The sequence below is a fragment of the Rhea pennata genome, chromosome 8 (genome assembly GCF_028389875.1).
Source record: "Rhea pennata isolate bPtePen1 chromosome 8, bPtePen1.pri, whole genome shotgun sequence".
NCBI lineage: Eukaryota > Metazoa > Chordata > Aves > Rheiformes > Rheidae > Rhea > Rhea pennata.
The window spans coordinates 15,147,198-15,165,639 of record NC_084670.1 but is presented as its reverse complement, the minus strand read 5'-3'; positions in this window follow the sequence as shown (position 1 = coordinate 15,165,639).

Sequence of the window (18,442 nt, the reverse complement as noted above, 5' to 3'; positions counted from 1 at the left end):
TTCAGATTGTGAATTGGTGCGACTTTCTTGTGTAAACAGGCTCAGATTGGATGCAGCCCCCATCCTTTGGGAGAGATGTAACCGCAGTTTCTCCACCTCAGCTGCCTTATGCCATGTAGACCGTACAGATACAAAGAACCTCAGACAGATTTTAATGAGAAATCTTCAGCGGGAAAACTGTCTCTGTTCCTGAGTGCTGCCTAGAACGTATCCAGGATGATAACACAGTTTCTGTAACCGAGGAGGAAACTATTACCTCCCTATAACATGGAGGAGCAAGTTGAGATGATGTCCAGGATGCTGTTCATACACACGGATGTGTAAAAAGCCTTGGAAGATTAATATGCCTTCTAGGCATGCGAGTAGCAATGGAAGTTAAGAAACAGAAGCAGATGATCATCGGTGAACTACATTAAATGTAGCCTAATATTTCCAACGATAAATCTTAGGTAGTCTGTTCTAATAAGCTGATTTCTTGTTTTCTTCTTATGAGTTCAACCAAAGCCTGGAAATGAGCTGAATTCTTACTGCCATTTTATGTCCTCTTTTGAATGCCAATTTAAGAAAAACTTATTAAAGTATCAAACTAAAACAAACTGAATGGATTTAATGGATATCTAACCGCAATGGAACAGAAAGCCTAACTCATTGATACTATATCCAAAACATTTTAAAAATACAAGCAAGGAATGCATCTCTGTCATCTGAATTTAATACAGAATCATGTTTCTCTCTTGTCACACACAGAATTTGTTATAGATTTTATCTGCAATAAAAGCTATGTCAGTAGTGCCACATAATACATTTGTAAAGGTTAGAGATATTTTAACCCACATCTGTGACCAGAATTTTAATGACAAGCATATCCTCTGAAGCAGTACTAAGAGATGAAAACTCTTCTGCAGACATTAATGCAAATCAGTATAGAACAATGCCTACACAACATTGCAGCAGGGTCACTGTGAATCATGTCCTTGAAATTACAAATATGTGACATAAGTAAAAATATATTATTACAAATTCTGTCAATCTCTTGTCCTTGTCAGGGGTTCGTGTTATTGCAATCCAGAGAGATTAAACCATTTTATTGCTTAAACTGTCACGAAGACTGGTAAAAACAGAATAGCAGCATTACTTTAATGACTTTCTTTTGAAATATGCATTCTTACAAACCATGAATAATGAACAGCAAATTCACAGATGTATTGTTTCTATCCATTTGTATTCCATTTTCCAAAAATTCATATACTTCCACATTGAACTTCACTAATTAGGGGAAAAATTAGGGAAGCAAACACCCCATTGGCAGCAACTTTGTTCACCTTCAGAGACTTGAAGACCCAGGTTGTATGTTTGAAACTGGAAAGAGTTTAACAGGGGACATTAGCTTTAATAGAGAAAAGCGACACTCTTTCTTTAATCAACCATTGCTATTAGCAAAACATTTCCCCCCCCCTTAAAAAAAAAAAAAAAAAAAAAAAGATTGCAATTTCTGGTTCACTTGTTCTCAGTTCCTTTAGTACGTGTGAGATGGTGAAATTTCTGCAAGATGCAGCTTGCCAGTGCCTGCTCAGGAGACATAAAAAACATAGTTTAAACCATAGTTTAAATGAACAGGAGCTCTATCATACAGTTTTGACTGAACAAATGGAATTGATGATTTGAATCTGGTTTACTTAGAGCAAGAACTGCAAATAACAGTGTTTCCATAGACAGAAATAAGTACATATCCAAACTAAACTCTCAAGCGATAGGTCTCTGGCAATGACTAGTCATACTGCTTCAGGCTTGTTTTGGCATCTAGTCATCTTTATTGGAACTGTAAGACTCGTTTGGGATAAATGATGATTTAATTAGTGGCCTCCATGCACAGTTTCAACTTTTATCTTTTCCCTTTAAAACAACAAGTTTCTAGAAAGCATCTGCAAAAGTCTTGTTTTGATTAGCCCTTTATCTTTCAGCATTAGATCAATATCAGGGCATTTTTGCCTCTCTTCTTTCGTAGTCCATTCTAAAAAATACTCTTGATGTCTGCAGCATTACTGAACCTCAACGTTATGTTTTGTAATTATCCATAAGATTTGCTTAGCATAAAGCAAAAATGTTTGCTTTAAGGGAACATCTGCTATAAATAAAATGATACCATAAATTTTCAAGACAGCTATCACCTACCTAGTTGTTAGACGAAAAGTCTCAGCTTCTTAGAGCAGGTTCTTTTCGGCGTCTTGCCAGCGAGGTCAATAGCATTTATGTTTGTGCTTTTCCTGAGTACCATCCCCCACTTTAATGAAATTAGTATGTAATGCTTTCGACGCCTGCATATATCAGCTTTCGGTCTTCAGAGAAACATGTGAACATCATTAAAACATAATTTATCCCTCTCTTTTCGAAAATATTTCCTTAACAAACTTCATGAAATTCAAACTGAGGGGGTTCATTCTGATGCTGTCTTTAATAAAGTGTCATCTGTTAAGGCTGGCAAATATAAGCATCTGTTATCATTTCTAGGAGAAACCCCTATTTTCAGGAGCAGGGCGATCTCAACATGGACGTAACATTTACTACGAAGGTGCCATCTCAGAAGCCCAGTTAATTTCCTTTATTCTTCTTAGAAATATTGTTCAAAAGCCTTCATCTTTGCTTTGCAAAAGCAAAAGGAAATTTTAATAAGATTGTTGCTGCCACTTATTTTTTAATATTAAATGCTACACTGCACCCCAAGGAAGGCCATGTGTAGATCTCTGCATCCTGAGGAGATTCAGAGCCCAGAGAGGGAGTGAGGTTACCGCTGATCCCTTTTTAGAGCCCTCTTGTCTCTGTAGTGCTTTGCTCTAAGCTTGTTAAGAGAGCGAATGAATTAAGAGTATGCTGGTGACTTGCTCACCTTGACGAGGCAAGAATTATGTTGCATTCTTTAAAGAGTTCATGGCTAGCATCTGTTCAAGTTCCCTGTGTGCCTTTTCTTCATAAGATTCTCAAATATCTGAACTGTGGTATTCCTTGGCATTTTTATAATGTATTTACCTTCCTGTATGTAAAAAGCAAAGGTGCTTTTCAAGTGGAGCAGGATATGAAGGCTCCTTCTCTGGCAAGATAACCTCAAATGGTTTTGCAGCTGGCTGGGACTGTAGTAAGTATGTTTGATGAATGGGTCAAAAATGACATGTTCAGGGATGAAAATGTGATGCTAAATTTTGAAACAGCAGCCATGGAAAGTGTTTGAAATACAGCTCTTTCTTCTAAATTTCTGTGGGGAAAGCAGTTAGCCTTGTGAGATGTTGCTTCTGCTATCAGAGTTCCTGCTTCTTGCTATTACTGAATGTTATTAAGTTGCAAACTGTACCACCAACCCAAAATGAGTGAAAGCAAGAGTTTTACTTTTTATTTCTCTCCTCTCTCTCTCTCAGAAGAGTGAAAACTATGATTATCACAGAGGCATATGTCCACTACAGCAGGGACGATGAGGAAAATACCAAATATTCTGGGCCTGTGGTATCTCTGTGAGGTGATAACACAGAAATAATAGTGTTCCATGCTGGAGAGCCTTGCTCTTCGCTCACCGGAGAAATATCTCATTCCAGCAACGAGCAGGAGATGTGACTTTATCCCATTTTACTTCCTGTACCTTCACTTTGGTACAAAAGGAGTTGTAAAACTATCTTTTGCAGGTGGATATGGCCTAAAAAAGACAGGGAAGTCTAATAGCACCTCCCGAATGAGAGTTTACTCTCACACAACTCTGAAAATGCTTTTGTATGCTACTGGTCTGGGACACTTGGGAAAAATAGATAAGATAAAATGAATATGGTTTAATTAGGCTGCGACTTATTTACTTATCTCATTTTGGAATACTGATAAAGGAGTACAAATGCTAATATTTTAATTATTTTCATTAGGTAAAGTCGGTTGTGTGTCCTACATTCTTCCACAACTGTTTCCTGAAAGGAAGCAATTGGGAGGCAAAACAGAAGAAATTTTGATGGGTTTAGGGATAACTACATGCTAGAGCTGCACTAGAAAGCTTGACCCTGTGCAAAGAATGGACAGGCTGAAAGTCAAAGGCAGCTGTTTACTCCGTGTAGTACACAAAACCTATTTTCACTCCCTGGAAGGTGTACATTTCCCATTAGGTATCAGGTCCCAAACTCACTGTAGATTTTTTTTTTTTTTTTCCTTTTAGGTTTTCAGAGGAAATTTGGAAACGTGCTTCTGAGTTACCACATTTTTTTTATAATAAGATTTTTACCATGAAATATTCTAATTTTAATATCTTCTTAATGAAATACATGATTTTATTAAAAATATTCTTTTCTACAGACAGCAGTGAAAGAGTGCTTTTTGTGTTAGACTGCAGAATGATATTGTTTTTGATGTACTAGAAAATTCTTAAGCGTGCAAATTTATAGCCTAATCTTGGAAGGACAAGTTACTTACTCAAATACTCAGTGTTTAAATTATTCATGTACTTGTATGCATTTTCCTAAAATACAGGCCTTGCAGCATAGGTAGGCCTTCCTGAGACAATCTCTGAACAAACCTTATTAAATTTCAGGGGTTACAATAAAAGATGTGGCTTTTAGCAAGTGGTTTAGGCCTCATGATTGTCATCTATTATAGCAAATATTTGTGAACCATTCATTAAAGAAAAGAAACAAACCAATAAAATATAAAGAAAACTAGTAAGCAAATTTTAACTGGATGCTGCAAGTGATCTGTTCCTCAACTAAACTAAACTTTGCAAGTTCTTAACCTTTACCACCATTCAGATACACAGAGCTTTTCACAGTAGGAGGGTTAAGTATATGCACAAGAATAATGGCATGGATATATTTATGCACAACTGAGATTTAAGAAAAACAGCATTGCTGGCAGGAACCATTCAGCATGCAATAACCCACCTATAATTCTACGTTTATAAAATGTTACTACCCGTGTTTTTAACACACATTTCTCCTACATTGTTTGTAACTTTTTTGGAATTCTTTGACATTTGTTTCCCATTCCATACATAAAATGTTAGAATATATTTTATACGCAAAGTACCCTGGACTCGGTCTCATCACTAGGGCTTAAGCAAATTACACAACCCAGCCAATGTTAGCACAAATAAAACTTTTATACCAATTATATTATACTCACATAACTTATATTCTACATATTTGAGAAGTGCTTTGAAGTTTGTTTTTTTTTTTAATATATTGGTACTTAACCTTTTTGTCTCCGTCATCTGTAATATAGCTCTAATTAATTAAAGGTGAAGAAACAATTAGAAATGTAGAAAAATGCGCCTAACAATTTTACATAAATCAAAGTCACGGACTTAGGCCAAGAATGGAAAAAAGTGCTCATTCTCAGTGAGGAAGAAAAGTAGTCATTTTTGGCTCTGGAGTGATATACAATACTCTGGTCAGGCTCAATGTTTTATGGATATAGAACCTTAAGCCTGTTGCTGGTAAAGAACTGAAAAATGATTTAGAATAAATAGTTTTGCTTGCCAGTTTAATTTCTTTCTTACAAAGGATCTGCCATTCCAAAAGAGTGGTCCCTGGCTGATACAGTAACAGAATACAGAGCATATGAAGTATAACAAAAGCCATGACTTAAAGAAAATATATATATTACTAGTAATTCTATACATAAAGAATAAGTTTGAAAATCATGTTTTTAATAAGGCAAGGTGTTTTGTTGATCCCTGCAATAGGAACACTGTAATTACTCATGCACAAGCTGACTAGGGAGAGATTGCCAGACTCCAGAACAAACCATCACGAGAAAAATCCCCACAGCAGGGAGGGTGGAGGGCTCAGGGGTTAGTACATTAAGCACTTCACTTCAAAATGGGTCCAAGCCCAGCTGGGGGCACAGACAGACAGACAGAAGTTCTCCCTGAACCAGCTGCTCCCACAGACGAAGTTACCGTGCCTTCATCTTCAGCCAACCTGAACTAAGCTCGCACGTCTTTAGCTAAGGTTTCAGCAGTGGAAGCTATGATGATCTGAATGAGGTAGAGTGTTTGCTTCCCCTGTTTTGGGGCAGGGGGAAGTGAGCCACCAGCCTCCTGAAGACAGTCTTGTGGCACTTTGATGTTCAACCACGGTGAATGTCTATCTACGCCTTATGCACTGACAATGAGACTTCAGCAAGGGATAGGGTCTGGTAACGATCAAAACCTCTTCTGATCTGTGGCTCCATAAGCCTAAAGTCACCTTTTTAAAAACAAAACAAAACAAACAAAAAACTAGGATGTCTTCAGGTATATACAGCTCTGCATTGTGCACATGCTTTGGGCTGCTGTAGTGCGTGAGAAGTCTCTTCTATAAGCACCATCAGAACCCAAAATCCAGGTTTAGATTTTCCTTAAGTCCCCGGGAAATGATCATTTCCACACATCAGGGAGTTTATAAGCCATATCCTCCAGAATGAGTGAGTCATCAGGTTGTCTGGAATTAATATACATCTTCTATCTTGATAAAACTATGTCATAACAAATAATGCAAGCAGCAAATAAAGCAAGACTAGTTTCATCAGCAGGAAAAATAAAAGAGAGAACACAGCTTTTAATTTTAAGAGGGCATTCAACTGTGAACAAAGAGAAGTGTTCTGGGTTGTACTCCTAATATTTTATTTCAGAATGTTTTTTTCTTAAAAAAAAAGAAACAATAATTATTTAATACGAAATGTATTCAACAAGTTCTCCAGCAACTCTTTAAAGAGAAAAGAGCCTTGCTCGGTTCACTGAAGGAATACAAATAAATGCTAATTCCTAGGAGCTGTTTCACTCTTACCTTGGATTTGAAGGGTTGGGTTTCAGACTTCTTAGCATTTCCTAAGGTGTTCTTAGTTCAAATACTGGAGGCCTGATGAATGTTCCCTCTGGCATTTCTTCTAATGAAATATGAGCACCTCTTGATCCAAAACAAGGCTGTGTGGCTGTGTTAGTGTCAAGCCAAGCCTGAGCTAATTAGTCACATTTCCCCGTTAGTACAGGAGATTTTACTGAACAAAGCCCCAAGCAGAATTTTTGGCTGAGAATTGCTGGGGGAGCCCAACACTTTTTCAATATCTAGTGTAAGCTTACTTCTGTTGGCTTAGCTCAAGGCAGCTTTCTACTTAAGATGCATATTTCTTAAATTACCCAACTAATTCTTCCTGAATATTTAAGTGAGAATCTAAAAACTTAAGTCTTACTTTGAGATCTTGTATTACATGCCAGCACCTGGCTGTTAAAACTTGCAGTTTTCTAGATCTTACAGAGGCACCAGTTCTGTACAGAATATGACCCTTAATCTATTGGAGTCTAAGTTTTCCCTCTGCAAAATGAAATAATAGTCTTTCCTACCTCACTGAGGTGCGTATTAAAGTCTTCCCTTAATGAATGAAATCTTGGCTCTGTCAGAGTCAATGTCAAAACTCACATTGACTCCAATATAGCCAGCTTTTTCTCTAATATGTCGGGTGCCCTTATGGCTGCCCTGTGCAAACTCTGACAAGCCCATGTTCTGCAGGCCCATGAAACATGACCTCAGGCACCTCTCCAATGACTCCTGCTGTGTCGCTTTCTTTTGTTTGCTTCCCCCCACCCACCACGTACACTTATTTAATGTGCCTATAATTTTCTTGATGATTTTCATCCCTTGTTTTAATATTGCAACCATATTTGCTGGCTTCCTGCCTGGTCTCTTGGACTCATCTGACAGTGCGCGCTTTCATTTGTTATTCAGTTGGTTTACTATCCTCTATGCTTTTGTTTCATATCCTTTTCTATATTCTTTAAAACTTCCCCCTTGACCTCTCTCTTCTTTTGGCAGAACTAAAACCCAAAACTTCTTGGATTAATGTGGTTTGCATTTCCAGCTGTAGTGTGTCTCATTTAAAAGTTTTTCTTTGCATTTGCGATATCTTTATCTGCTCTGAAGTATAATGCAGTTTCAGTTTATATACTGCTTTTAACATCAAGCACTCAGTTCAAAGTCCTTTATAAAAAGTGGAGAAGGAGGAAGCTAAGCCTGAATAGTCCGTGCAAATAGAAAAGTTTTCAGGCTAGATTTAAATTGAGATAGCATAAGGGCATTCTACATATTAACATGTTCCTTTCTTTACTCCCTATGTTCTGTACTTATGTTCCATTAAACAGTATACTAAGTAATTTTTTCATTGTTCTATGTGCTTTTTGTTGCTAATTCCTTTGCATACAATATTTTTTCCACAACTTTTTTTTTTTTTTTTTTTTTTTTCTCATGACTTCACTATTTTTTAGACATGGATCAAAACAAAACTTGAGTGTCTGGTCAAGTTTAGCCTCATATACAAGTCTCCAGGGCAGTTCCATTCTCTAGCAGAGATCCAGAATCCGCTTGCTCTCAGGAATATTAATTTATCACAAATCACCCCTCATTTTTTGAAAATAGTTTGTTTTCTTATCCTGAAGAATAAGGTGAGGATGTACTGAATATCTTTATTTATTTTTATTTATTTATTTATTTTTTAAATGAGCTGATCAGACCCAACCTGAACTTGCAGTTTTCATCTGAAGCTGCTGGAATAACCCCAAACTCAGTCTGACCTGTCTAGTGTCATGATGCAAAGAATTATTAAGGTTGGACATGGACAGGCAGAAGTAGAGCACACTGATTCCATAACCGGTAGACTTTTATAGACTTGTTGTAATTATCTCCCTATAACATAAAATTATTGTACTAGAACTCAAACTTATTTCCTGGAGTATTATATCATTCTATTGAATATTGAAACCCTCCTCACTGTCATTTTTAACTCAGGAATTATGCAGAATACTCAGGAATTAATCATTATAACCATGAACCAAGCTCTGGAAGCAAAAGAAGCAGGAAAACATCAACCATTTATCATTCCAGAGGAACACAACCCTTTACCCAGAATGAAGCATAAACAAACAAAACCCTGATGGGAGTAAAACCAGGTTGTTATTATTTTCAAAAAAAAAAAAAGTTTCCAAATTTCCCAGCACCTGATTTGCCTACAATAAGGACACTACAGTGAACTTCCAGCTAATACAACCAACAACCACGCATCATGGAAAGTAAATGTTTGTAAGAGCTCTTTGCTGTAGCTTGTCCTATCCTTAGGAGACCATAGAATCGTAGAATCAGGTTGGAAGGGACCTCTAGAGATCATCTAGTCCAACCTCCCTGCTCAGCAGGGTCACCTAGAGCATGTTAGACAGGGTTGCATCCAGGCAGGCCTTGAATATCTCCAGAGAAGGAGACTCCACAACCTCTCTGGGCAACCTGCTCCAGTGCTCTGTCACTCTCACAGGGAAGAAATTCCCCCTCATGTCCAGGCAGAACTTCCTGTGCTTCAGTTTCTGCCCATTGCCTCTTGACCTGTCACATGGGACAACTGAAAAGAGTTTGGCCCTGTCCCCTTGACACCCTCCCTTCAGGTACTTGTACACATTGATAAGATCCCCCCTCAGTCTTCTCTTCACAAAGCTGAAGAGGCCCAGCTCTCGCAGCTGTTACAGGGCAGGTGCTCCAGCCCTCTGATCATCTTCATAGCCCTACACTGGACTCTCTCCAGTAGCTCCATGTCTCTCTTGTCCTGGGGAGCCCAGGACTGGACACAGTATTCAAGATGAGGCCTCACCAGGGTGAGTAGAGCCCAAGGGCAGGATCACTTCCCTCCACCTGCTGGCAACACTCTTCCTAATGCACCCCAGGAGACCATTGGCCTTCTTGGCCACAAGGGCACGTTGCGGTGCCATCTCCTGGCTCATGGTCAACTTGTCATCCACCAGCACTCCCAGGTCCTTCTCTGCAGAGCTGCTCTCCAGCAGGGCAGCTCTTAGCTTGTACTGGTGCCTGGGGTTATTTTTCCCTAGGTGCAGGACTCTGCACTTGCCCTTGTTGAACCTCACGAGGTTCCTCTCTGCCCAACTCTCCAGCCTGTCTGCAGCACAGCCCTCAGGTGTGTCAGCCACTCCTCCCAGCCTGGCATAATCAGCAAACTTGCTGAGGAGGCACTCTGTCCCCTCAGGCAGGTCATTGATGAATAAGTTGAACAGGATGGGACCCAGTACCGAGTCCTGGGGGATGCCACTAGCATCCAAGAGATGCTTGCCAGCCGTTCTAATGTGCAGAAAGTCATTATGGTAATGACAAAATTGATAAAAAATCATAAAGAATATTTAAGCTAAACCACAGTGATGTCTATTCTTCTGTGGTTTCATGAATTCTTTTTCTTTCACAGAAAGCAAGATGTATTTCCCCAACACATACTCAGATATATCTGCTTGCCTCAGATTTGCAATTCATCATTCAAGAGTTTACCTCCTACTTTAATACAAATTTCTCAGCCATAAAAAGGAAAATATTTGCTTAAACATACATCAAAAATTACTTTAAAACCTTTGCTGTTTGGTTCCATTTGTCTGTGACTAAACAGTTACTCCAATCATCTCCTTTTGCTTTTACATCATATTTTACAATAAAAAAGCTTTATTACGTTTTATTTCTCTCAAAATCGTTCCTGAAAAGTTCTGTGATTACCTGTCTCCTCTTTTCAATATATCATTGGGAAAGAGGATAGAAATACTGATGGAAAGTAAACATACTTGAGAGGCACTTGTTGAATCCCTAATCTTGCTGTTGGAAGCATTGATCAACACAAATTTCTAAGAGCTCTACACAACCGCCGTGTCACTCGATTTCTCTTAGCAGTCTCTCTACAGTGTGTCAAGCTATTTTGTATTGAGTACTTCATGGTTTTCCACTCCTGTTGCCAACCTAAAACCACCTTTTCTGGCATAATACTTACATTTCTTCCTGATCAAGTAATATTGATTTCAGAGTTCAGTGCGGCAGCAGTTCGCCGCCGAGCACGGCCCGACTGTCGCTTCCCTCTCTACAGCGGGTGGCTCGTTCCACTCACCATCAGTGGAGCTGTTCCTCTGAACCCTTCTTTTTCTCCTGAAAGAGTTGGCTTGCGCTCCTCTTCCCTCTGCCAGCGATATCGGCCTACTTTGCCACGCTCGGGTGGAGACGTCCTACCCTGCTTGGCTCCACCTGCCCTGCTCCGCTCCGCTCAGGTTAAGCCCTCCACCTCTGCTCTCCTCGTGCTCCGATCAGGTCACTCCACCGTAACCCTCTGCACTTCGCGGTAACCAGTCTGCTCATCATTTGTGGAAGGCTGGCTTGCTAATCACACTCCCTCCGCATGGAATTTAATCCAGGTATTTTCTAATGAGCGCTAAGACTATGGTAGCTGCTTTTTCCTGGCATATTTTTAATAGGAAAGCTACGCTATGCATCTGTCACATATTCTGTAAAAAACATGCACTTCTACGTTACTAGAAAAGGATCTTCTTGACAGCCTATCAATACAATGCTGCAAACAGTCCTTGTACATATTCCTTGGGAGTCGGACAAAACTGGACCCATGTAAATTCTAGTTAAAGGTTTGTTATTACAGCAGCACCTATCACAGAGGCATAATGGGATTTATCTCATTGGTGTTATTAAAAACTATCAGGCTAAGTCCTTCTCCAAGTGTATTGATATCACTGCACCAGCCTGAGGGGCTGAGCTCAAAATTTCTCAAATCCTGCATTTGCAGTCTTGCAAAGCAAGACTAATCCAAAAATGTTTAAAAGTTCCTTAATTGTTTGGCCTTGGATTTGTATAAAATATGAAAGATTTTTAAACAGATCTCAAAAATAGCTTTGTATGTTGCTATTGATGTCTTCTAACCACAACTGTCATATATTCATTATTGACAAACAATTTATTATCCTTCCATTTTTTGATGTAATCACTGCTCAAAATGTGATAGGTTTCTCTAGCAATTACAATAATCTGGAAAAATATCCAACAGTATTTAAAGAAAAATCTAGAAATTGCAATCAATTTGTAGACATTCTTTTCAAACCTGTTAAACTAGCCCACATTAATCTGTCCTTGTCTATGTATTTATGCCAGCTTAATTCACTTGTACTGCATTATTAAAAAGTATAGGTTCTATTAATGATGGTTTTGTGCATTTCTGTGATGCTCCAGTCAAAATAATTGTTCACAAATTTTAACAAACATGCTTCCATGAACCACAGAATGATAAAAAAAAAAAATGTTTGACTTTATAAATCTTTTACTTCTGAATGACTAATGAAAAGGAGTCTATACACTCTGGTATGTGATGCAAGAATTTCTGCAAAGAAATAGTTGATAATTTTGAGATCAATGAAAGAAAATTATAAATCCATCCCCTTTATGAAGCCTCTGGGTGTGAAATATGGCATGGTTCAAGGTATGATATTTATCAGCAGGAGTTTCAATCAAAAAATTTTAACATAATATTTACAAATGAAAGTGGAAGCTAATATTATAGACAGGCAATTCAGAAACTGTATTTATTTATATTTTGGTTCTTTTGCTCATTCTCACTTAAAATAAACTGTTATAACATTATACGCAGTTAATTACTGCTATTGGAAACTAAAGCATTTAGCTCCATTACCTTTTCTCAATGGACTTGCAAGACTTTATTTAGTATTTGTATATATGGTGTGTTGCACATCTTAAAACCATAAAGACCATGTCAGGGACTCTGAGGAATAATAAAATATTAATCTGATGGCAAAAATTAAGTGGCTTAAAAAGAAGCTGTTTATCCCAGGAGTGGCTTTTAAGACATTGATGTCTGGTTTTGAACGTGTCTATTCTTAGTCAAACTAACCACACATAATGAAACCTAAGTAACTCTCAGACTTCATTCAAGCAGCTCATTTATAGAAAACCAACAATTTTCTCTGTCAGGTCTTTAGCATGAAAAAGGCCATTTGCTCATTCTGGAGTCCTCTGATTTTGGTAACAGTATAAAAATGCCTGTTCCACCCCTGTGAACTTTAGAAAAGCCATGTTCTTAAAGAAATGATACTCTCTGTACACAAAGAAACACATTGCATATGCACTTTCTGTATCCTTCTTTCTACATATGATATCATAAGTCTGAGAAAACAGAAGTACCCAACTGACCATGAACAGGAAAACAAATAAATTAATTATATACTTGTTAAAGTAGGTGAATCATTCAGATGCTCTGCTGCTTCAGGAGAATTATTTCAACTTACAATGCTTAAGTGTATAGTTTAGCAGTGGGATACGTTGTGTGATCAGGATTAAATAAGAAATGTAGGGTGGTACTTTGCTTTCCATTAATACTGGAGCTTATCATTGTAATATGATTAAAAGACCAATTTACTCAAGGAGGTACTGAACTATAAATTGGTTTGGAGTTAGCAAAAAAACCTGCCAGCTATGACTTTTAAAAAACATTTAAAAGTCATCACAAAACACTAACATAATTAACTTTTTTTCTAAGTATAAATTAAAAATTTAAATGAAAACATTACTACCAAAGCTATTTTTGTAGTACAGGGAATGACGGCAGCTTTTCATTTTGTACCTTTGACTAACAAAGTTAAATCAAAGCCAAAATAAACTCAGAAAAGGAGATTTTCAGGAGTACCTTTTGAATGTCCAAGGTAGCTGACTGAACTCTGATGTCTTCCTCTTTCTGCTGACATACACTTTAAAGAAAAAATGCTAAATACATCCTAAAGAATCACCAAAGAGCCTAGATATTGCAAGCTGGGTAATGCAAAAAGCATTGGCAGAAGGGCAGGAGGTGGAAGAAAAGACAGCAGATCGGGGAGAAGACATGGCAATACCAAGATGATCAAAAAAAGTTTTGTTCAGAGTTTGGAGAGGCACAAATAGCAAGAGTCATTAAACTGTAGCACAAGACTAAGTCTTTTGAGAGGTTCTGGTAAAATCACTCTTATTATCCCTTGGAGTTAATGATCAGAAGGATGAAGTGAAATTATGACCCATGTTTAAAGAAAGGGGGAGGGGGCCACTTCCAGGGACTGAGTAGCCCAGCAGCTGGATGTAGTTTTTGCTGATTCACATCATTGGCATGTGCATCTTAGCAGGCTTCCTAATTCTTACAATTAGTATTACAATTATTTTTAGAGAGACCGTCGGCACCCGAATGCAGACGTGCTATGTACAGTTGGTTATGCTTACCTGTCAACTATTTCAATGGCAATGAGGAGAAAAATAGACAGACTTGGATGTTTTATTTGGCTTTTATGTTTCAGATGCTTTGCTTTGGCGCTGCGTGTCTGGTATTTGCTTCGTCACACAATTATACCAGGTCTTGTTCAGTTTAGAAAATAAGGTTTATTTTCCTTGTCTGAGAAGAGATGACAAGCGCTGTTTTAATCTTTCCAGCGAGCTGCAGCGTTAAACATTCCTGTCACACAACAGTGTGGGGAGGGCAGGGTCGAGCCCTGAGCTACTACATCTGGATTTCTGTCCACCCACAGGTAGAAGTGTCTGCCAGCAGCAAAAGAGGGAGAAGAGCTGGGAATCAGATCTCAATTAAGGTTATACGGCATCAACAGCGTTAGGCTCAAGGGAGGCATTCGGCAGTCTATATCTGCTGGGCAAACCACTGAACGCCTCCATCTGACAGCTTTTCAAAATAGTTACACTTGGCACTACTTCTATGGGCACAATATGTCCTGGATAATTTATTAGGTTTATATATTCAGCTGTGTACTAATTAACTCTTTGTCTTTCAGAGTTCTGATTTCCTGTTTAATGTATTTAACATTATGCCATTGTAACCCAAGGAGAAAAAAATCCTTTTGGCCTTTACCTGCATTGAATTCAGAGTAATCTGAATGGCTTCAGTGGACTTGCACTGCCTTTAGGGAGCAGATTTCGATCCTCTCGGTGGAATTAAACAGCTATAATTACCTCCATTAAAAAGAAAAAAAGAAAAAAAAAAAAGAAAAAAGAGTGCTGACAGATTTTATCTTCCTTTCTCACCACTTACTTTTAGTGTGCCAAAGGATGCTTAGAAGAGGACAGTACAAACCTTTGAGAAGGCTCATTCAAGTTTGCTGAAGTTAACAGAAAGACAAAATCTACATTTTGGGCTGGGCCCCATTAAAATTGCTGAAGGAGTAATGGCTCAAGATTTTAACCTGGAGCAGTGAGTAGGATTAACCGAATGCTGTTTGTTCCAACAGAAGAATCAATGTGAAGGAAATTAGAGTTAGAAGTTGCATTGTTTCCTGGCCTATGTTTCTTGAATTAATAGTTAACACATGCAGGATTTTTCAATTATAGAAGCAGCATTGCAAAGATGTGAAAATCCTGATCATTGTTAATGCTAGTGGTTAAAAGCAGTTCTGCAGCAAATGACGTAGAGCAGCACACATGATACTAGAAAAGCGAGCTGTGCAAGGCAATTCGGTAGTTACCTGTACACTCAAAAGAAATGGACTGCTATCACTTAATTTTCCCTACTTACATTCAATAGGCATTTTTCACTTGTATTTTAGGGGATTTTTTTTTTCCATTTGTAATAATGAATATGAACTCTTAAGATCTAGTTGCCATCTTAACTAAATTAATGTGAGATTTAGTATATCTGTAGTATGTGAATGTATGCTTAGACATGTGTATATTTTTGGTACAAAAATATATAACTATTTAACTGTTTGCACTGCAAAAATGCATAAATTCGAGAAATGCTCAAAGCTTTGGGAAGCTTTAGGATCTTTAAGCACACTTTGTGGCTACCTGGCTTTTGTAGCAAAAGGCAAGTGACTTCACTCTTTATTTAGCTAGGAGCTCTTGAGATTGTAACCAAACTCCTACTGCCTAATCTAGTTTAATTTGATTTGCATTCCTTTTATGGTCTACAGTACACCATAGCCCTTACATTAAACAAAATATCAACTACAAATGCTTTGTCAAGCTCATTATTTCCAGAATATTGCTACCTTTTCATTAGCTCACATAGGAAACATTGGACACATGTATGGCAGACCCTCGAACAAAGGATTTCATCCAGGTACATGTTACATACAACTCTGCTTAATGTTACATTGACATTTCCTGGATCACATTTTGCCTTGTAAGAATTCTCAGTTTAGAAGTGAATCCTGAGTGTTCCAAAATTTGGAAAAATTGGTTACTTTGGTCTGAATTGTTTTTATTTCAAAACGTTCTATTTACAATAACAAATAAAAGATAGAGTGCTTTAACATTGTCAAAAATATATTCAATTTCTTTTCCAGAAAATAAATTCTGACAAAAATTAGAAATGACTTAGTAATGTGTTGACAGAACTGCATATTCCAGAGGAATATGATTCCAGAACTAATAATAATTAATGGAAGTTTTTGAAATTCCCATCACAGAAGCATACGAACTGCTGAGAATTTAGAAGCTAGAGAAGATGAAGCATACTTGTCTCATCATTCAACATGCAGAGCAAGGAATCTCATGCTATTTGTTGGCTGACAAACTCAGTTCTCAGATTTTGAGAAAGTCAAAACTTTGTGGCAGGATTAAGCTGATATGCCTGACTGTGGAGTGATGAACTTTGACTGACACAGCACAGGTTCAAATGGGGTTCTGACGTAAAGCAGAACAAAAATTGTTAAAAATTCCCATCTCTTAGAGAACCGGGGGGGGGGGGAGGTGTTTGAAGAGAAGCAAATACATGACATAACATATGTTACATATTTAAAAAGAAAATTGTTTACTGAAAAAAGCACATAAAAGAACCATTAGCATTTTTATTTTTAAATTTAAAATTCGCTCATGGGGCAAAGCAATAGGGATATTGTGGCAACCAAATCCCTACAGAGAGGAGGTCAGGCCCTAGTTGTCAGTGTTGCTAAATGTTTGGTAGTCCCAACTGTATGAGAGATCACAGTCAGCTTCATGTGGACCCAGCAGTCTGGCTAGGAAGCAAAAACATTTCCCAGCGATTTGCAGTCTGGCACTTCCTACTCACGTGTACCAGCAGGCTCAATATCTAGGCTCCCTGCAAGCTACTTTTCACTTTGGGATTCACGCTAAGCATATTGAAAGTAATAGAAAAATTCTCATTGATCTTAGAGGCCTTCCAGACAGCCCTTCTGTGAGTGCAAATGCTCCAGACACCAAGTTAGAGACGATAACGTGAGTTTGTCATACAACTAGATTGTTGCAGTTATATATAAACAGTGTTTTAAAATGTGGAGCAATAACCATTTCACATGAGCGAGATGAAATGGGGACATGTAAGTCACAGCAACATATTTTAGTAATTTGTTTATATGAAAGCAAACAAATTGCTATGACTTTTAGCAATTACCAGCAATTTACTAGCAATTATTAGCAAATTTCGTTTCTATTGGATTGAGGGATTCAATCTAGCCTGTTTATTTACTTGCTTTCTGCTCTTTGTTTTTATTTTGTGCCTCTGGGATAATTAGCGTGAAGTGAGAGCAGAGAAAGAAACATCCCATCGACCTTAGCAGATCTGGAAAGAGCAGTGAGGATGGCACTTGCCAAAGGAAAGAAACAGAGCAGGTAGGAGCCACGTATTGATTTGCCAGGAAGGACACAGGAACGTTAGATGATTTAGCATCCTACAAAAAGAGTACAGCTCAGCTGTGACAACAGTGTCCAAATCACCCATTTTTTAGTTTTGTTTTCTGAAAGTAATTGCACTTTGTCAAATTCAAATTTCAAGGAGAAGAAAAACCAAAACCAAAACACCCAAACATTGTCGCTCCAGTTAAAGGTTTCCAGGCTCCCCAGGGATGCGTGCGTAATGGGGAGTTTACCTGCATGGAATAGACACCTAGATTACTCTTGAACTTCCACCTTCCTAAAGCAAACAAAAACCTAAAGCAGAGCCATGTGTATACATAAAAGCCTAAACAGATTAGCTTACTCAGAGAGGGTGAACTGAACAACAAACAAACAGAAATTAGGATAAAGGAGATCAATACACAGCAACACAAGGGGAAAAGCTAGAATCTAAATCTCAAATTACTGACAACTAGCAGATTCATTGCTCTTTCAAAGGAGAAACAGCTAGTTTGAGAAAATAGGTAAGAATGGCATTTTTGCTTTTGCTGGCTCACGCAGGTATCCGATGAAGATGTATTACTGCATACCAATGAAAACAAACATAGGACAAGCTCAGGGATTGCATTGCACTGCTAACTACTTTTCAAAGAAAGCTTAGGCTATGAAGATCGCAAGTATCAGTGGTCAAATATCACCACGGGGACAAACCCAGCATACAAACACGAGACCCGGTGGGGTGTTTAGATTGTCCTGATCAATCGCGACAGACTCCTGTGTCATGTTCTCAAACGGAATTTTCTAAAAAAGAGAAATGTGTGTGCATAAGAGAGAAACAAGTAGACCAGCGCTAAAGTAACAGATGTTAGCCCTCTGCATTCCCCTTTGGTGGTGGTGGGGAAACACACACACACACGGAAAAAATAACAGGCCCTTATCAGGTCCTACACTGCAGCTGTTTTCCTCAACTATCCTGGTGGCATGAACTTCTAGCACTTTAATTTTCCAGCCAGATACCATACATA